Here is a 22,339-nt window from a genome sequence, read left to right on the forward strand (position 1 = left end):
AAAGAGTGAAGAGAAGAGTTTGGGGACTGTTTGATCTGGTGGGTTACAGGGGCTCCCCCATGAAACAGATCTCGAGAAATGTACCGGAGGTGTATTAGTTACCAGGAAAATATCACCACACAACTAGAGTGTAAGCACATGAGTGATGAAGTAATGGAGGTAGCAGCTAATAAAACAAGTTGGGGAAAGGAAAAATGGAAAAAGGACTAATTCTACATAAGGGAATTGGTTCTGGGCAGATTTTTTGGCTGTCTTCCACATTGGCATTCTGTACCCAGCTGAAGCAGTAAGTGAAATGAACAGTGTTCCAAAGCAGTTTAATTTCCCTCATCAGCATAATCCCTATTAAGGAGAAAGTGGGAGCATCTCTTGTGATTCAGTGCCTCCTGGAGACTTACATCTATTAAGCCCTTAAATATTTGCTGAATGAATTCCCTATGCACAAAACCCAGCACCCCCATCCTCAACTCAGGTGTCCTTCTAGCATGCCATTGGCTGGGAAAGCTGATACTGGCTTTCCGTTCGCTAAACCCAAATCTTTAGTTTCATTTACACTAAGGGAGTGTCTTGCTGGGTAAAGGGATAAGCACTGGTCCCTCATCTTCCACTTCTTGCTGTGGGAACAGTAATGAAATCAACATGGCCATTATGGCAAAGGACACATTAGTTGATTGACCTATGACTCTACTTTACCTATGACCTATGTCCCTTCCCAGACCAATCCCTCTCTGGTTACCACTCCTCTATATGGTTCCATTTCCCCTATTAGAATGCAAGCTACTCGAGGGCAAGGTCTATTTTGCTTTTTGTCCTTGTGTACCTAATGCTCAGCATAGTGCTTGGCCCAACATAGGTGCTTAACAAATGTTTTTTTATTTGTTTGTTCATTCATTCATTCTGATTCTTGTCCATGTCCTTCCTTAAGTAGAAAAGCTGCCTAGCACACAAAAGCTTTTCCTTTAAGTCTTTAAGATTCCATGGGTAGAGCTAGTCACCTGTCATCCCTCTTCTTACCTGTATGACACTGCACCACAGCTGCTGCCCTGCCTGGCTTCAACCCCAGAGCACAAGATGCTTTTTCTCCCAGGATAAGTGCATCACTTCTGAACTCACCAGCAAGCTGCTAACTCAGGCGTCGGCTGGGAACCCCTCAGCCTCTTATGCCCCTTGGACGGCTGGAGGGTAGAGTACCAAACCTCTCCCAATGCTTTCCTTTTTAGAGGACAGAAATTAGACTCTCATTCCACTTTGTATCTGCTGCTCTGCCTGGTGTCAATTCCACTGTGCCGAGTACCCGGGGTGTCCATTCTCCCCCACCCTACCCTACTTTCCTGCCTCCTTTTATATGTTGTCTCCCTCTTTAGACTGTAAGCTCTTTGAGGGCAGGGACTGTCTTTTTTTATTCATTGTGTCTCCAATACTTAGCACAGTGCTGGACATTTAGCCGCTTAATAAATGTTTATGGGATATTGGATCCCATCACGGGCCTGTCTCCTTTCCCAACCATTTATTGATGATACTAAATGATACTTTTTATGCCATGTGCACATTGGTTGTCGGGATTTGATGTAGCTTGTTCATATCTGCTATGTGTAAGTGATGATTATTTTGGGAGGTCTGTGATTTCCCTGGTGTGGGGAACTTCTAGTGAGGAATAGCTCTCTCTCTCTGTCTCTGTCTTTTCTCTCCTCTCTCCTCTCCCCCCCTCCTTCTCTCTCTCTCTCTCTCTCTCTCTCCCTCCCTCCCCTTCTTTCTCTCTGTTTCTCCCTCCCCACCTCTTCCCCACCTCTCTCTTCTCTCTCTCCATTCTCCTCTCTCTCTCCCTCTCCCCTTGCCCCCTCCTGCCCACCCCCAGGTAGTCTTGAAACTTTTAGTCCTAAGAGTGTTGCCTGGGGGACTAAGAGATTAAATGACTTGTTCAGAATCACATAGCCAGTATATGGCAAAGGTGAGAGAAAATGCCCAGGCTAGCTCTCTACCCACTAAGCTCCCAGGCAGTAGTATAAGGAAGAAGTGCGGGAATTTCATCTAGGAGAGGAAATTCTCTCTACCAATGCAAGTCAGCACCTTCTCAGCAACTTAAAATTTTAGAGAATTGTCCAGAGCACTGAGAAGTTGGACCATGGACCAAGGTCTCGAAGCCAGCAAAACTTGAACCCGGAGTCTTTCTGGCTTTCTGGCTGGCTCTAGTCACTATGCAAACTGTGCCTCTCTTACAGTGGTATTATATCATTATACTATTATCATCAGTATATCATTATATTATGATATCATGTCATAATTGCAAATATGACAATATTCTATCTCAGTCAGATGGGAATTTAGTTTTCATTTTTCGTGAAGGGGTTAGTTAATAATATAAAGAAAATTATAGGGGTCACATTTAACCTAATTAAACATACTTTTTAAGGACTTCAGCATAAAGTTTTAACAATTGATCTGAAAAAATTTGGGTTGTCTAGAACAAGTGTTCTTAAACTGGGATCCTTGAACTTATTTTAAAATATTTTGATGACTGCATTTCAATATAATTGGTTCCCTTTGTAATCTCTATGTATTTTATTTTATGCATTTAAAAGCATAATTCTGAGAAGGGGTGCATAAGTTTCACCAGACTGCCAAGGGCTCCATGACACAAGAGAGTTTTAGAAGCCCTCATCTAAAAGGAAGAGCTAAATTTAATAAATCGAAATTTAAAAGGGACAAATGTTGAGTCCAAAGAAACAACTTTAGAAATACAGGATGGGGGAAAGTATAACTGGACAGTAGTTTAGCTGAAGAAGATCTGGGGGTTCTGGCTGACTTCGGTTCAATGTAAGGCAAGAGTGTGTCATTGAGTCATCGAAGTCTCTACTTCCTCAGTTCTCATTAGAATACATCTGGGATATTGTGTAAAGTTCTGAGCATCACATTTCAGAAATGAGATTGACGAACTGGATCGCATCCGGGGGAAGGCAGCCAGGATGCTGAGCAGCCTTGAGATCATGCCAGATGAAGACCAATTAAAGACCTAGAGATGCTTTGCAGAAGACTTGGGGTGAGGACCTGAAAATGGTCTTTAGGTATTTAAAGAATTATTATATGGAAGAGGAATCAGGCTTATTTGCTTGGTTACAGAAGTCAGAACTTAAAAATACTGGGCAGAAGTTGAAGAGATGCAGATTTAGGCTTTATGCAGGGAATTCCTAACACTGAAAGCTGTTTGAAAGTGTGATGGGCTAGCTAGGGAGGTTGAGGAGTTTCCTTCATTAGCTGGAGGCTGCATATAGCCAACCAATTGTTTGGTACATTGGAACAGGGATTCTTGTCCAAGAATGGACTGGACTAGATAAAACCTGAGGGCTCTTTCCAGTTAGAAAATTTGATGACTTTTCATAATGTGGAGTTTTTCTTATAAAAGGCCACTTTAAATCTAGAGTGGATTTGGCCTGAGAATCAGAAAGAAATTCTATGGAAGGAAGCTTGGAAAGCACTTCAGCTGAAGTTGGAGGTGGAAAAAAAAGTGGGAGAAATTAGTAAAGGCCTAGAAAGGAGATCAGTTGGCTGAAGTGGGGGAGCTTTAGAAAAAATAGAGATAGGGGCTGGGGAAGAAGAAAAGAGATGGCAGGGAGGGCTTAGGAAGGTGGCCAGCAAAACTCTGTGGGCCTTGGCCAGGTTAATCAGGCCTGATTCAGATTGGTTCTGACAGCACCAGCAAGGCTTATCTGGGAATTGTGCCTTCCTCATCTCTAAGTGGCTTATTTTGCTAAAGCCCCTTTCAACAGTGTTGTGGGAAAGGCAGAAAAATGGGGCTCTTTCATGGGCTCCAGTTGTAGTAGCACTAGGCAGAAGGAATGAGCTCATTGGCTTCACCAATTCACTCACTGTGTATCTTTCTAAAAACCTTTTGTCCCATTCCGTCAACTGAGTAATGGCAGCGTAGTCCAGACCCATGGAAACAAAGGTTCCCGTTTTCTTCATCTCCATCTCATAACCCATTTAAAATGCATGTTACTGTATAGCTGGAATGATGTTCACTGTGTGAAAAGTAAATTATTTAAGAAATATGGTCTAGAGAGCGATGAGTGCAAAAATTGTATTTACATGATAAAATATTACAGAGCTTCCAAGCCCCCCTTAACCCATTCCCAGGATGAGCAAATTATAATCAGGCTAAAAAATAACAGGCACATACATATTCATATATACACAGACCCTGCAACATATTAAATTATGAACAACAGTTATGGCAACAGGTTATAGAAAGGCAGTGCCGGAGGAATGAGAGACCTCTGCTCAAATCCTCTCTGTTGTTTACCATATATTTGACCTTGTGGCGACCACTGGGACTCAGTATCCCCATTTGTAAAACAGAGGCATTGAACTCAATGATGGGCTCAAAGGTACCTTCCAACTCGAGATCTAGGATCCCTGAGGTCAAGAGACTGCTTGATTTTCTAGTCTTTGCATACCCATGGCCCAGCCCAGTGGCTGGCACAGAGTAGGTGCTTTTTTTGTTTGGTCATTTCAATTGTGTCTGACTCTTCGTGACCCCATTTGGGGTTTTCTTGGCAAAGGCACTGGAGTGGTTTGCCATTTCCTTCTCCAGCTCATTTTACAGATGAGGTAACTGAGGCAAACAGGGTTAAGTGACTTGCCTAGGATCACCCAGCTAGGAAGTGTCTGAGGTTGCATTTGAACTCAATATATCCAAGTAAGTGTAAAAAACAAACATACAATTCTCAGCTCTCCATATTAAGAAAGGGAAGCAATGACAAATTACATATAATTGTTGATTTAATAATCCTTCATTCTTGGCTCCAGAATACAATTCACACATTTTTCATTCCAGTCAAATTGGCCTGCTAGCTATTCTCCATACTTGAGTTTCCATCTGCAGCCTTGGTGCCCCTTCCTGGGTGCTCCTTGATTCTATCAAAACCCTCTCTCCTCACCTTCCACTCTTGGAATCCTCAGGTCCCTTCTAGATTCTGTTCAGAAGCCAGCTTCTAGTCAAGGCTTCTCCTGATTCTCCTGATTGTTGATACTATCTCCTTCCTGAACTTGTTCTGCAGATACAATGTATTCACTTATCCCTTTACATGACATGCCTTCCTCCAGTTGAATGTAAGTGTCATGAGGACAGTGATTTTTGTTTTTGAATTTTCATCCCTAATCCAGCCCAGTGCCTTGTACATAAGATGTGCCTAATAAATACTTGTTGAATTGTTTTGAGATTTTTGTAGAGTTAGTTTTTCAATTTTTTTATTCTTCTTGGTTGCCAACTGACCTCAATGAATGTGTTCTTTTGGCTAGTACATTTGGCTAGTTTATAATCATAACCTACATACTGACTATGCAATAAAGAAAGGGGACCAGGAGTACTCTGAGAAAACGGGGGAAGGAGGTGGTGTTACAGTCCGGGATTTAAAAAAAATGGCTGTAGACGACCTAGTTGACAATGCCTATGATAAAAAAGTCTTGATTGTAAAGCTGTAAAGGACATTAGTTACTCAAAAATAACCAGGCTTCATCCCTGGGATTTTGGCCCTGGGAATATCTGAATTGGGCTTCTTTTAGTCCTTCATTAGTGCAAACACCTCATTTCACAGATAGAGAAACTAAAATTCAAAGAGATGACTTATTCCAGATCCTATAGATCAGAGGTAATTGGGGTCTGTGAATTCTATTTTTTAAAAATGTTGGTAACTATGTTCTAATGATAAGTAGCTTCCTTTGTAACCCTATGTATTTTGTTTCATACATTTAAATCCATTACAAGAAAGGGTTCCTTGGCTTCACCAGATTGCCAGAGGGACTCATGACACACAAAAAGGCTAAGAACCCAGTGATTTTTGGCAGAATTCAAATCAACATGGTCCTGAAGTGCACAAGGGGCTGAGGACCTGGGCTTGAATTCCACCTCTCATGCTTACAACCAGTGGGATCATGTGTTCATAAGGAGAAGTCACTTACCTGCCCCGGGCCTCAGTTTCCTCACTTGTTAAAGGAAGGGGTTGGACTAAATGGCCTCTGAGATCTGTTCCAGCTCTGACCTATGGCCCTGACTCCCAATCTGTGGTGATTTCCATTCCAGGCATAGTTTTACATCGGCAGAATTGGAGAGTGGCCTGTAAAACTCAATGCAAGTACAGAATGGGTCACAGTAGGGCTTGGAGCTTAGCTTTGGGTTTGGCAATGCATAATACTAAAATTTTTTTAAAAAATCTTGTTTTTGAATGGTGCATTAGAGTTTCCAAAGTCATTTTGGGCATATGATTCCACCTCATCCTCGGCAATGTCCCATAGGGGAGGTGCAAATGCCTTACTTGGATTGGATTCCCTATGAGGCTTTATGTTCTGGGAATTCACCTACAGACACATAAATCCACCCAATAAAGGAGGGCCAACCTACTGAGGATACCACTGGGGGTCATCTTACAGGACTGAAGGAATGTACAATGGTGGCTGTTTTCCAACATAGAGCAGGGGATCCAGCACCCATCAGATAAGTGCAGAAACCAACCCATGTGACTGTAGCCATTAGTGGTACCAGTGAGAGTATGGGGTGTCTACCACTATTCAACCAAAGGTACCTGATACTTCAGAAAGAAGAGAAACAGGCCCAGCAGGTATTTAGGTGTAGAAACCTTAAATATGCATTGATGATAATCTCTTGAGTACAAAGACAGTTTAAGAACATGGTCAGACTTTAGAAACTCTGTTTTCTTCTACTGTGTGACCAATGGATTTCCTAGCCAGATTTACTTCAGTTTAACTCAGTTCAGCAAACATTTACCCAATCTTTACTATAAATATGCAAGGCCTTATACCAGGACAAGGAAGATGAAAACTGCCTAATCCTTACTCTTCCAAGGACTTTATATGGGAATAAAGGAATTAAGACACGGGCACAAATAAATGTGGTACGAGGTAGTTAGCACAAGAAAGAGGTCTTGATCCCAAGTTTGAGATGGGCCATATAACCCATGCAGTGAGGAGGTATGGTGGATAGAGCACCAGAGCCCAGAGTCAGGAAGACTACTAGCTGTGTGAGCCTGGCCAAGTCACTTAACCCTATTTGCCTCAGTTTTCTTATCTGTAAAATAAGCTGGGGAAGGAAATAGCAAACCACTCCAGAATCTTGGTCAAACAGACTCCAAATGGGGGAATGAAGAGTTGGAGATGACAGAAAAATGACTGAACAACATGGAACCCATGGGCCATAACTGTAGTTCTGGGCTCACAGAGACCAGGTTCAACATTGAAGACTTCTCAACAAAAACTCAATAATAACTCAGTTCCATCCCTGGTTTTTGGCCCTGGGAATATCTGAATTGGGCTTGTTTTTAGCCCTTCATTAGTTTCAATGAATGTCAGGCTAAAAAGCATTTAATCATAGGGCAGGTTTACTGAAATGTGTGGAAAGAACACAAAAATTAGACTTATATCTGAGCTTAGTTAGCAAAAGAAGTTATAGAGCACTTCTCAGGCACTGTGGTTTCCTTTTTCCTTCTCCTTCTCCTAGAGGTATAGATAGAGTCCTCTCAAAACACACAACACAAGGAGATGATCTCATTTGAGTGGTTTGGGGTTAGGTCAGAAGCAGCTAGCTTTTTCCCCTGCCATGTCGGAAATCCCTTCTTACTCTCTGTATTTCTTGATTTTTTTTTTGTTTTTTTTTCTTTAGGCAATTGGGGTTAAGTGACTTGCCCAGGATCACATAGCTAGTAAGTGTCAAGTGTTTGGTCTGAGGCCGGATTGGAACTCAGGTACTCCTGACTTCATGGTCGGTGCTCTATCCACTGCACCACCTAGCTGCCCCTACTCTCTGTATTTCTTGATCTCATGGAATATTAAGAAGGCTATTTGACCTCTTTGGGAGCTGCTCACTATGGAGGATCACTTAACTGGGGAGGGAAGTGGGAGAGATTAGTCAGTCAACAAGCATTTATTAAGTACTCAAGGTATGTCAGGCATTGTACTAAGCACTGAGCATCAAAGAAAGACCAAAACAAAACAAAACAAAATCCAACGGTTGCTGTGTTCAAGGAGCTTGCATTCTAGGGAAGGCTTTAAGGAAGAGATAGCAGCTGAGTTGGGCTTTGGAAGAATGAAATTATTTCACACGGGAGAGACGAGAAAGGAATATGCTTCAGACATGGGGAATGGCTGACACTTTTCTAAGGACATAGAAGGAGACAGAATATGGCCAGGGGACAGAATGAATGTGGTAGAGTACAGAGAAATAATGTTGGAGTAAGATTATCAGTAGTCTTAAATGCCAGGTTTGAAAGACTGTATTTTACCATATAGCCAATATGGTAGCCATTGAAAGTTTATGAGTAGGAAAGTGACATGATCAGCCTTTGGTGTTAGGAAAATTACTTTGGAAGCTATGAAAGGATGAATTGAAGGGAAGAGACATCAACTGCAGGTAGAAGAAGAGCAGTTAGGATGGTGTTCCCAGTGAGAGGTAATGAATTAATTAGGAGGATGGCAGCAGGAGTGGAGTGGAGATGCCAGCAATATTGCCAAGGCTGAATTGACAAGATTAAGCAGCTGCTTCGAGAGTTGGTTCATTGCCATTGAAAGTTTACAGGCAGAGGCTTGAGAGCCAATAAGTAGCTTATGGTAGAAAGGATGCTGGACCTGGAATCAGAGGATCTGGGTACTTCTGTGTTACTGTGGGCAAGTCACTTCATTTTTCTAGGCTTCAGTTTCCTTGTTTGTAAAATGAAGTGGTTTCTTAGCTCTGTCTATGGTCTTATGATTCCACACAGTAAAGAAGATTCTTCAGGCACCGGCTGGATTAGCTAACTTTGAGGCCCTGGATTCCAATCGAATGTATATTGGTATATTCAGGGGGTGCCCAAAGCCTTAACTTTTGGGATCCTGTTTACAGGTTAGGATTTTTTTTGAGGAAGGGTGGGTTAGATCTGTGATTTTGCCAGTATAAGGAGCTCCCTAGTGAGGAAATTCCCTCTATCAATGGATATCAGCAAGTGTCATAAAACATTCATAGGGTGTTGCCCAGGGGCACTGAGAAGTAAATTGACTTGCCCAGGGTCACAATCTTCAGTCTAAACTGACGTCTAAGGTCAGCTTGGTATCCATCATAAAATTTATATCCTCTCTCTTATCTTTTTTCTGTTTTCCTCACCCTTTGCCACTGAATCTCTTACCATCCTACCTCATACACATGCATGCTTCTGTATGACATAGATGGCTATTGCATGAATTTGTTCATCTTCATGATTCATCAAAGATCTTAATATTTGTCTTTCCCAGAGGAAAGAATTACCTTAAACATGGCATCATCTAGATCTTTTCCTTTTTCCCTTAGGTAATAGAGACAGTAACAAGTTATTTTCAAGCTATGAACAAATATGTCGCACAAAGCATTCATGTAATCAGCAAAAATAATTTCCCTGAGATCATAGGGTCATGGACTTAGTGCTGAAAGAAAGGAATGAAGGAAGGAAAGAAGGAAGGAAGGGAGGAGAGGCAAAAAGAAGGAGGAAAGGAAGGGATGAGGAAAGAAAGGAAAAAAGGAAGGCTGGGAAGAGAAAAAAGAAGGGAAGGAAGAAAGGCAGAAAGGAAGAAAAGAAGAAAGGAAGAAAAAAGGAAGGAAGGAGGGAGAAAAGGACGGAAGGAGGGAAGGAAGGGAAAGGAGGAAGCATTTATTTTCTATTTACAGAGGAAAGAACTGAGGCCCAGAGAGGTTTAAGTGACTTGCCCAAGGTCACAGAGGCAGAGCCAATAAATGAACTCAGGTCTTCTGTACTACAAAACATTTTAAATGGTTTAAAATTGTATTTGTGGAAAAGCCAACTGTTTTACATTGGTGATAAGATCTGAATTCAACTCCAGCCTCTGACTCTTAGTAGCTGTGTAACCCTAGACAAGTCACTTAGCCCCTGCTTGCCTCAGTTTCCTCATCTGTAAAATGGGGATAATAATAGTACCTAGCTCCTAGTATTGTTGTGAGGATCACATGAGATGATAATTGTAAAGTGCCTAGCACACAGTAAGTCCTACATGGATGTTAACTATTGTTATTATTATTATTAATTGTATATATATATATATATGCATGCACTTATGCACACACAAATATATTCTCTCTGTGTGCGTACTTAGTAATAAGGTTCTGTATATCACCTTTCCTTTGTTCATCTAAGGTAAAGATGCAGATATTTGGAAGTAATGAGAACCATAAAATGACAGTCTTCACCCTATCTCTCAACATGAAGCAAGCTGGGCAGAATTCTCTAAGGCTGCTTCTGAATTTACATGTGTGATTCATATTCTTTTTCTAGTATTTTTGCAGACACAGGGAACAGATGTCAAGCTCCCATGGCTGGGATAGTGAAGACTAAATACACAAAACTGTGCACAAATTTATTGCCAACTGAAGAAACATGTTCTTTTTCTCTTTGGGGTTGGCTTTTTTTTTCTTCACTTAAAAGACAAATTGAGAACACAAATTCACAAAGGAAATCTCTGCTACTTTATGAAAGTTTTGTTTTCAGAAACGAAGTGACCGGTCCTAGAACTCTGAGCAACATATTGACTAATCTTGACTCAATAGGACTGAAGGTGAAATAACTTCAATCATTGCTTCTGAGAGGTGGCAGATTGCAGGTGCAGAATGAGCCACACCTTGTCAGATATGACCAAAGTGTGGGTCTTTTATTGGTTGTTGCTAAACTCTGCTTTTTTCCAAGGGCAAGTTTTCAGTAAAGAGGAAGGCTCATTGGGAAATGACAGCAATATGAAAAAAGTAACAATAATTCAATTTAAAGATAAATAGAATCTCCCATGCATTTCTCAAAACAATGCTTCCCATTACTTCATTTCCTTTTTCACTCAGTAAATGTCCTTCCATTTTTTGATCATAAAGAGAGGGAAAAAAAGTAGTCCTTTCCCTCCATTTTAGTCTCTCCAAGTAGCTTCTCCTTATATGCAAATGAAAATCTCTGTGCAAAGAGTATTGCAACTTTTCTCTAATGATTGGTCTCCCTGTCTCAAATCTCTCCCTGCTCCAATCTGTCCACCAATCAGCTGTCAAATTGATCTTTTCCTCTCTCAAAAAGGGCAGGGCTCCAGGCCAAGCGTTGAAATGATATTTCCTACTTCATATGGAAGCTGCTTTCTAAATATTATTTTTTTCATAAGAACCGACTCTGTGATAATGATAATTGTGTGTGTGTGTGTGCGTGTGTGTGTAAGAGAGAGAGAGAGAGAGAGAGAGAGAGAGAGAGAGAGAGAGAGATGAGGGAAGGCAGATGGAGAAGGTCTTTTGAATTATGTCAGAGGAAAAAGGAGTCAGAGCAAGATGACTTTTCCAGAATCAACCTAGGAGTTTGAGGAAGGAAATAATCCTGATTTTGGTTACTGTGACTCTTTCAAGTAAACCTCTCATTCCAATTCAACAATGGTGCTTTGTCAAGCTACCATTATGTGTGGTGCACTGTGCTGGGGAAGTTTTGATCTCCAGGTGGGCACTCCCTCCAATAATGCATTTTTCAACCAATCTATCACTTCCCATCAACAATGACTCTCATCCATGTCTTCACATGTTGTTGTTCGTCCTTTATTTCAGAAGAGGATCAATGACATCACAGGGTGGTCTTGACTTGCATGTGAATTGGATTTAAGTGAGGCAGAGTTGCACAAAGTCATGAGCCTCACTCTCCCTTCCAGAGTCATTGAGGTCCAATAGCAAGACAAAAGTCAAGATGACTGGTGATGGCCCAAGATGCAATGGATAGCCTTGGTGTCTTCAATGTCTGACCAAGCTCTAAGAGCTCCATAGTGCCGGCTTTCACAGCCTTTAGAACAAATTGTTCTCATTCCCCCATTCCACTGGGGGAGTCTTCATGTGTTTGGGGTAGAGACCTTCTTATCTCACTGATGGGTTTGAGGCCTATTATGTATCCTCAACCTGGTTTGGCCCATCTGCCATAACATTTTTACCAGTGTTTGGCTACCATGCATGCTATAGCTTCTTGGCCCCACAGGTGAGAGTTGAACTCCAGGTACACACCAAAGGTGAATAAACAGCCCTGAAAATGGCTTACCCTCCCATACATCTGCCATGGAGGTCCACTCAACTTACAAAGGACAACCTTCATTCAGTTCCCCTGTCAGTGCATGGATGCTGATGGAACATGAAAACTATTGGTTGTCTCTTCTTTTTTGTGTGTGGTCATACCTTTCTCTGAAGACACTCTTTGTACTGCTCCTGGAGATGCAATGGTGAATATTGGCTCAGTCCTTGTCCTCAAGGATTCTCTATTCCATGAGATCACTGTATTCCATGGAAGCGCTATGACATATACACAGATAAGTATCACTCAAAGTATGACTGAGCAAAGGAGAGGTGCAGACCATGTGCTCCATGATAAATGGAAAAGAAGAACCAGCTCTTCGACTGTTGGACAGGAGGTGTCTGGAGGGATCAGAGAAGGCTTCAGAAAAGAAGTGGAGCCTTGGTTGAGCTTTGAGAGATTCTCAAAGGCAGAGATGAGGAAGGAGAACATTCCAGGCATGGAGAAGGAACCCTCTTTATAACCAACCACAGTCATATTGTCTCAATGATCTGCACTGAGGAGTGTCCAAAGGAGTCCAAGGACCTGGCTTCTTTCACTTCCTTCTTTTCCTCTGTCATTATTATCCTCAGGGAAGGCACGGTCTGAGCTCCTCTCCTTGCTCTAGTTTTAAAGAGTTTAACCTGCTTTTCACTGAAGGCTCCAAGAGAGTCCTGGCTTGGTCAAAAACAGCTTGTATTTATATACTTTTAGAGTTTAAGAAGTGTTCTACATACATTACCTCATTTGATCCAACAACCCTGTCAGGTGTTCTATTTTGGTTGTTCAGTCATTTTTCAGGCATGTCTGACTCTTTGTGATCCTATTTGGGGTCTTCTTGGCCAAGATACTAGAATGGTTTGCCATTTCTTTCCCCAGCTCATTTTACAGATGAGGAAACTGAGGCAACCAGAGTTAAGTGACTTGCCCAGGGTCACACAGCTGGTAAATGTCTGAGGCCAGATTTGAACTCGGGAAGGTGAGTCTTCCGGACTCCAGGCCCAGCACTCTATCTACTGCACCACCTAGCTGCCCTACCCTCATTTTATAGATAAGGAAACAGGTTTAGAAAAGTTAAGTGACTTGTTCAGGGTCACAGAGATGATATGACATTTGGCATTTGTAAAGTGCTTAGCATAGCGTCTGGCACGTAGTAGGCTTTATGTAAATCCCTATTCCCCTTTCCCTCTCATCTGGGCCTCAAGCTCCTTTTCCGTAAAATGAGGGAGTTGTGTTCAATGACTCAAAGGTCTTACCCAACTCTAAAATCTGTTATCTTTGCTATGAACGAGGCAATGCAGGATATTTTTCTTTCTTTTGCCTTCTACAGGGAAGTTGGCAAGTGTCCCTCCTCATTTCTTTGCTCCTATTTCCATCAGAATGGAAATTTAACTGGATTCTTGTTAGTGGAAAGGTGCCCTGGGATATAAATAATGTTAATAATAATATTCTGCATGAATGCTATTTCATTTAATTTTTATATTTTCAATGAACTGCTCATGCATCACCTTGGGTAGAACACTTATTAAATTCTTCCATCTTTTACAAGGAGAACTGATCTTGTTTCACTATTGAATATCGATACCATCACAAGTGCTCTTTGTTTTTTTGTGTGTGTGTGTTCCTGATGAAATGACTTCCAACACGATTTCTAAATGGTTCTCCCCTCACTGTGCCAGCTGTGAAAACCCTTTCTAGTCTCTCCCTAATCCCATCAGAAAGGGGTAACAGGTGCCAAGTCTTAAAATATTGCTTTTAGTAGACTCTACGTGTTACTGGGTGGCTCTCAGTTTCTCAAGTTTGCCTTGCAAACTCAGGTAATCAAGCTAACAACAGCTGCTGATAACAATTTGCACCAGATTTCTAGCCCCACCACCCCATAGAAGCCAGTACATACTAGTGCAACAACACCAGGTGTGCAAAAATGAAGAGATTCCATTTAATTCAAGTCAACAAGCATTTAGTAAGTGGTTACTATCTGCCAAGTCACTGTGCTAGACCAGGGGTGGGACCTGTGGCCTCGAGGCCATATGTGGCCCTCTAGGTCCTCAAGTGCGGCCCTTTGACTGAATCCAAACTTCACAGGACAAATCCCCTTAATAAAAGGATTTGTTCTGTACAACTCAGACTCGGAAGGCTGCACCCAAGGACCTAGAAGGCCACATGTAACCTCGAGGCCATAGATTCCCCACCCCTGGTAGATTCTAGGGATACAAAATCCAAAAAACCCAAGACAGTCCTTACCTTTAAGCTACTTGCAGTCTGTTGGAGGAAAACAACACATCCACTACAGTAAACACAAAATGAACAAATACCAAGGTGAGGGAGACAGGTGGGAATAGAGGCAGTCACCTTGGAAAAATGTGTCTCTTGGATCACAGCACAATAGAAAGAATCAGGGTCTGAAGACATAGGATGTGGGTTCAAGGACTGACTCTCACCCACTTCCATCTGGAAAATGAAGGGTGTTACAGGCCCTGGAACACACCTAAGAGATCATCTAGCCCAACCAGCTTATTTTACAAATGGGGACACTGAGGCCCAGAGAACTTAAGGAACCTGCCCAAGGTCACACAGGTAGAATCAGAGGTATGGAGCTGGAAAGAAGCTCCGAGGCCAACATTCTCCTTTTAGAGAGAAGGAGATTCAAGTTGGATTGGGCAGCCTCTAGGTCCCTTGCGGCTCTTGACCCCCGATGACCTCACAAATAGTTCCCATCCTTTTTAGAAGGTCAGGAACTCACCAGACAACAACTGGCTAAAAAACAAAGCTTTCTCTCTTTCCATTGATTCCTTTAAAGGGTCACGCCTTGCCAACGTGGGGCACCTTACTTCCTTCAGGCCCTGCCTTCTCCCACCATCTTCTCATTCATTTGTCATTCACCTGGCACCTCTTCCTTGGCAGGACTCCCCCCTCATTACCCACACTTTGAAGAGGTAGCCCTGGGGGAGAAGAATTGACCACCTGGGCATGACCTGATTTCCAGGCCAGCTGAGGCTACAATGTTCTTAGGGTAATGGACAAGAAAGTGGCTTTTTGGCTCCTGTTTTGCATTTATTTAAAGGAATAAAAGGCCTAAGAAGAATAACTAGCCTTGGGCTTGGGAGTTTGTGAGCTCTTTACATAAACAAGCTCATTTGATTCTCTGGAAACTCTGTGAGGTACATTCCTAAGGGGTCCTCGTTCAGTCCTGTCTGACTCTGTGTGAGCCCATGTGGGATTTTTTTCACAAAGACACTAGAGTGGTTTGCCATTTCCTTTTTCAGCTTATTTTACAGATGAGGAAACTAAGGCAACCAGGGTTAAGTGATTTGCCCAGGGTCACACAGCTAGGAAGTGTCTGAGGCCAGATTTGAACTCAGCTCTTCTTAACTCGAGGCCTGGCACCCTATCCACTGTGCCACCTAGTTGCTCCTCTATAGGGATTATTGACCTCTTTTTACTGAGGGTAAGAAATGAAGGGATTTTTCCACAGTCATACAGTTTGTAAATATCAGAGGCAGGATTTGAACCCAAGTCTCCTAGCCTCCAAGTCCAACACTACTTTCTTCCTATCTTCCCAGTCTTCTTACACTTGACTTCTCTCTGTGCACTCTGATTAGGCTACACTGGTCAACTTGTTCCTCACATAGGACTACCACTTTTTCCTGTCTCTGGGGCTGTTGTCCCCTATGTGTGGAATGCTCTCCCTCCACCTCCTCACTTCTTTCAATCCCTGGCTTCCTTCAAGACTCATCTCAAGGTTCAGCCTGAGTCTGGCCTTCCCTACTCCCTCCCCCCACCCTGTGCTGGTGCTGCCCCTTCTAAGATGACTGTCATCGGCCTTGCCTTTCTGTGTCTATCCATCCATTTATATGTATGCTGTCACCTCTGGTAGAATGGGAGTGCCTTAAAGCCAGGGCCTCCTTCTTCGGCCTTTTCTTTGTTGGGCCAGCGTTTAGTGCGGTGCCTACCACAGAATTAGGGATGGGCATAGGAACTAGACCTCAGATTTCACTGCTATAGGGAAGTAACTCCCAGAATGAAGCCGCTTCCTCTTCCTATGAAGGTTAGCAGCTAATCAGCAATTGAAGGTCTCAAGAGAATTGCTGTGGGCACTGAGGGGGTAAGAGACTTCCCACAGTCACAGAGCCTGGATGTGTCTGAGGCAGGACCTGAACCCACGTCCTCCTGGTTCCAAGACTGGCTTTGTATCTCCCATGCCACGCAGAATAAATGCTTGGTGACCGATTGGTTAAAGAGAGAGACAGAGAGAGACAAAAAGAGAGAGAGACAGAGAGAGAGAGAGAGAAAATGAGTTCTGAAAGCTGAGGATTTCAGCCTGTTCTCCAAGTGATAGATAACCACTTTGGCCTGTTGACAGACAGTGACCCTTCTGAAGGAGAGGTCCAAGTTCTCCTCCTTCTGCCTCTTCTTTTGCCTTGCTGGAGCCCATGGAAACCGGAGAAATTTACATGCTGACTTCCATCAAGGTGAAAGCATGACCTCAGACATTTACTAGTTGGATCACCCTGGGCAAATCACTTAAGTTGTTTGCCTCAGTTTCCTCAACTGGAAGACTGGGACAATAATAGTACTTACCTTCAGGGTTGTTGTGAGGATCAAATAAGATAATATTCACAAAATGCTCAGCTCAGTGAAAAATGTCACTATTAATTATGATTTTGGGGGCTATGAAGAGATTCTGTGTGTAGGTGGGCTGGGGAGGAGGGACAGAGAAGAAAGTGGCTTCATTCTGGGAGTTAGTTCCCTGTAGCAATGAAGAGGGGCCAAGAGGAGGGATTGGGACTGAAGAGGTGAAGTCTCCTGTTTATAGGAAGGTTTGGGGTGATCAAGTGCTTTCCCTGCAACAACCTTGGGAAGTTGGGAGCGACAGTTATTTCTGATTTAAAACTGAGGAAACAGAGGTTTAGTGGGGGTAAGTGAATCGCCCAGGGTTACCTAGCTAGCAAATGAGAGAGACAGAATTTGAATCCAGGTCTTTTGACTCCAAGTGAAGACAGCACTGACCTCAGGGAGCTCGGATTGTATTCCTGGCTTGACTAGAGTCTCTTCTCAGGACCTCGGATAAGTCTCTGGGCTCCAGGGCTGGGCTAGATGCAGGGAAGCCGAAGAAATACTCAACTATTTCATAGGCATTAAAAAAAATACACATGTATTGTGGAAGAGAAACATATGAAGCCATTGGTATCCACGAAACACTTTAGGATGGATTAATTAGCGTCGTGCTGCCCTCGAGGAGCTGGGGCATTGGAAGGGAAGAGCAGGGGAGCAGAGGATCTGGTGGGGAACAAAATAGAGAAGACATCTGAGAAAGTTACAAGCTTAGGACAGTGTCTAATGAGGGCCTGCCTGGACGGGGATGACAGAGCGTGAGATCCTTGGGAACTCGGGGACTGGGCAGCTAGATGGCGAGTCGGGTTCCTTACATTCCTACCTCCGTAACACGTCTGTCATCCCACCCCTTCTTCTCACTCACAGGCGCACTGCCCTGACGCAGTTCAGCCTCACCTCTCACCTGCACCAGCACACTGGCCTCCTAACTGGTGTCCCCTCTTTCAGCCTCTCTCTTATCCAATCCGTCCTCCACACAGTGGCCAAAGTGATTTTCTTAAAATGCCCACCGCATCCCCTGCTCAATAAACTCCAGTGGCTTCTCAGTGCCTCCAGATCGAGATCAAATATCAGTCCCTTCGCTTGGTATTGACAGTCCTTTACAACCTGCTTCTCTGGTCCTAATCTCCATGACTCCTCTTCCTGCATCGTACAGTCTAGGCAAACTGGTCCTCTTCCTGTTCCTCACACAGTCCCATCTTGGTGCCTTTGAATTGCCTAGAACAAACTTCCTCCTCATTTTCTCTCCGAGAACTTCATTTCTTTCCAAACCCAACTCTATCACAGTCTTCTTTTTTTTTAATTAATATTTTATTTTCCCCCAATTGCATGTAAAAACAACTTTCACATTCATTTTTTTAAAATTTTGAGTTCCAAATTGTCTGCTTCCTGTCCCCGTCCCCCCCCCCCCCCCCCCCCCCCCACACACAATAAGAAGGCAAGCAATCTGCTAGAGGTCATACATGTAGCCCAGTCTTCTACATCAAGTTTCTCCTGATCCCCACAGGTGTTAGTTCATTCCTCTACCCGGTGTCCCTGAATAGTGTGTATGCTGCTGGAGGGCAGGAATTGCTTCATTTTTGTCTTTGTATGTGCTTGGCACATTAATGAATGTGTGCACGTTGCTTTGTCACGGTAGGCCATGACAAATCAAGGTTATTGCCCCAGGCCCTGGACCCTCAGAAAGACTAAGTAATGGTTTATCCATAGGCAGAGAGCTATTACTAGAGGTCCCTTCTGACTCTAGTACTTTTTCCACTGTTCTGCATTGCCTTCAAATTGAGGTTTTGCACAACTATAACAGCCCATAACTACTCCCACTCTTACTATATTTAAAAAAAATCACCAAAGCGAAATGAGCCCTTTGCATTCTCTGGGAGGGTGAAATAAAAGCTGCCCTATATGAAATACATGCATTATTACCCTGAATACTTGTCCAGTGGGCAGCTGCATGGTGCAGTGGGCTTTGAATCAGGAAGACTCATCTTCATGAGTTCACATTTGACTGCAGAGACTGACTACCTGGGTGACCCTGAGCAAGTCACTTAACCCTGTTTGCCTCAGTTACCTCATCTGCAAAATGAGTTGGAGAAGGAAATGACAAACCACTGCAGTATCTCAGCCAAGAAAACCTCACATGGGTCAAAAGGAGTTGGGCGTGACTGTAATGATTAAACAGCAGAACAGCAACACCCTGTCCAATGTCAAGGGGGAGGTTCTTCTCTCTTTATCTCTGGAGACCAAGACCCAAGCTTTAGGCTGAGATTTCCCAGAGTAAATTCTGGCTGGTGGCAATAAGAGGTAAAGAGGTGTTGCTACTTTGCTGCCAGCCCCCACGATGGGAGTTGATCCATGTAAGCCCAGAGCTCAGGGTTTCATTAATCCAATTTTTGTGCCCTGAGTCTAAATATGACTCTTTGAAACTTCTGGATTTGAAACTAATGGATTTTAGCTCTGCCTTTCGGGGGCCAAACAAAGCAGGCGAATCCAGGTGTGTATTGTTCAATGTTTAACAACCAACTTGCTGAAAGAAAAAATGTACACAGTATACACTTTTAAGCTTAATACGCATTGTTAATATTTTCTCCATCACTTAAGAGGCAGCTAGTGGTGCAGTGGATAGAGTGCTGGGCCTGGAGTTAGGAAGTCCTGAGTTCAAATCTGGCCTCAGACACTTAGTAGCTGTGTGACCCTGGGCAAGTCACTTATCCTCTGTATGCCTCAGTTTTCTCAATTGTAAAATAGGGATAATAATAGCACCTTCCTCCCAGGGTTGTTGTGAGGATCCAATGAGATAATCATTGTGAAGCACTTAGCACAGTGCCTAGCACAGAGTAAGTGCTACATAAATGTTAGCTGTTATTATTTTTACTTTCTTGAGTCTAGATAATCAACTAAATAATCAATCAAGCCCTGATTAGTAGCATTTGCTGATTTCTGAGGTACAACTGCTCACCCTGAAAATTTAACAACAAGCCCTAATTTAACAAGCAGCCCCTAATTCACTCACCCTAATTGCTCTTTCCAAGCACCTGAAGACAGTTATCATGTTGATTCAATTAATCTTCATATAGTTTCTAGGCCCTTCATCTATATAAATGTAAGCTGTTAATGATCACAGCACAGCAAAATTACTAAACTTCTGTCTTTTCTCTCTTTTACTAGCATAAGTTTGAGGGGTGAACCCGCGGGAGTTCTGGGGGAAAGCTGACCCAAGATTCTCGAATGTGGAAGCCACTCCAGCTGGTGTCTGCTTGGCCCAGTTCCATTGCTCTATTCACAGTTCCCTCAAAACCAGCTGGTACCGACTGTGGCTAGGCTCCTTCCTCAAACAGACCAGCTTCCTTGACAACAAATGCAATTTTTCTCCAAACAGAGCACTCCCGTATCCCTTTAGCCTCTTTTGGGCTTGGGGGTGGGGATGGGCACTGTAGAGTATCAGCTTTGGGTTCCCCAAACCCAAGCTTCCAGCTCCAAGGCTAAAGAACCAAGAAGCCATCGACTTCCATCATCAACCAGCCTCCACTTCCTGCTGACGTTCTTCCAAAAGCGAATTCAAGAAGATTGACATGAATTATCCCCAGCTTTACCATCTTCTGCCAACACCCTTCCTCCAAACTCTGTATTTGGAATGGCAAGCTGCTCTCTGAGTGTCCTTGGCCTGCACATTGTACATGGGCATGATCTGGGGTTACTCCCAACCACAGAGAAAGAAGAAGAAAATGTCCCAGCACTCTGTCAGCAACTGGCAGTAATTCAGAAATAATCCATGACGGGCTGTGGAGCCGGGGTTACGCACCAGGTCTGACCTGATCATCCTCCTGCTTTAAAACCATCCAAAGGTCCCAATTTCCTCTGATATAAAATACAAGCTACTCAAGCTCACATGTTCATTGCCCCCCATAAATGGACTCCAACCAGACTGGCAATGTGGTCAGTTAGTCAACAATGTGATGGAGTTGACTGGAGCAGAGAGAGCTGAAAAGATCTGAGTTTGAATCTAGGTTCTGGTGCTTATCAGTTGTGTGACTATGGGAAAGTGAGTTGACCTATTTAAGCCTCAGTTCTCTCATCTGCACAATGGGAATAAGAAGAGCACTTACTTTATTATGGCAGTTGTGGGATGTCATATAAAACACCTTACAAACTTTAAAAAATGCCAGTTACCCTCAGGCCTTTTCTGTCTCATTTCATACAACTCCCCTTCATGCCCTGTATGTTCCATCCAAGCTAGATGCCCCAGGGTGAGCCACACTTAGCATCTGGTCTCCAGGCCCTGTGCCTCCCAGGTGGGCAGTGCCTTCTTCCTTCTTCACCTCTGCCTTGAAGAATATTGAGCTTCCTGGAGACATAGCTCAAGCAAAAACTTTTCAGCAAAGCCTTCCCCAATCCCTGCCCCCATCAGCTGGTAGTGTTCTCCCACCTCACTTTATTCATCTCCAGACAATGCCACCTCCACTCTTGCCTTATCTTCTCCTCCCACCTCCCAGAAACTTGGACTGTGCCCCTGGAACTGCTCTGGGCCCTCATGGATGGCCGTTCCCCTTCTTTTGCCGAGATTCAGGCCTTAACCTCACTCCTTGGCCACCTCAAACCATCCTGCTACATGGATCCTGACACAGTGTCTGACATAAGTAAGTGCTTGTGGTGGTGGTGGTTGTCCTTTGTTATCAGAGGACCAAAATGACATCACTCTGTCGGGAGTCAAGGTACAGTGTATCCAACTGTGGCTGGTCAGACCAATATGAGAGTGGAAGGCTCTATCACAAATCAGGCACAAAAAAAAAAATTACATGATAACTTTAAAAGGAGCGGCAGTTGTACATAATAGATTTAGTTTCATATGCAAACAAACAAACAAAACAAAAAACCCAAATAGTCATATGAACATTTGGAATGGAGATGTCTCTAAATTTGCACATCTCACATTTCTTTTGAGCTACTGAAGTTCTGCTTAGCTCCTAGAGCACAGCACCTTCTTTGATGTGAGCACGCCAGGCTGGGTGGTCCTTTGCCAGTGTCTCTATCTATCTCTGCTCAAGTCGAATGTAAGTTTCTTGAAAGCGGGGATTGTTTGTATTGTGTTCTTTTTATGCCCATAGTGCCTTGAATGTAGGAGATGCTTAATAACTCCTTTCAGAATTTAATTTAGCTGAGTTATTGTTATTGCCACTGGTGGGCCCTGCTCTAATATATGAACATCTGGGTTTGCTAAGCAGTGAAGAGGATGACTTCCTGGTTTGCAGAAGGATTTGTCATAAAATTTTTTCAAATACTGATTGCCTCTAGGGCACATAAAGCATGCTTTAACTTACAAAATGGTAATTGAGCACTGGGATATCTCAGGAATACATCTATTGCCCAGAGTGAGACACCCCAGAATCATTACAGCATTTAAGGAAGACTGAAAAATCAGCGTCTTAAGCCTAGGATGATAGTGTGGTGTTTACTGCATCTCCCTTCCTAATTCGCATTTTCAGGCCTTCACCACTTGGCTCTAAGCTATCTTTCCACTCTTACTGCTCTGTCTGGGCCAGTCAAACTGACTTTCTTGCTGTTTTTCATGCATAACATTCTCTATGTGCCTTTGCATAGTCTGTACCCACATGCCTGCAACGAATTTCCTCCTCACCTCCACCTCTTGGAGTTTC

The sequence above is a fragment of the Vombatus ursinus genome, unplaced genomic scaffold (genome assembly GCF_900497805.2).
Source record: "Vombatus ursinus unplaced genomic scaffold, bare-nosed wombat genome assembly UNPS02014773.1, whole genome shotgun sequence".
Taxonomy (NCBI): domain Eukaryota; kingdom Metazoa; phylum Chordata; class Mammalia; order Diprotodontia; family Vombatidae; genus Vombatus; species Vombatus ursinus.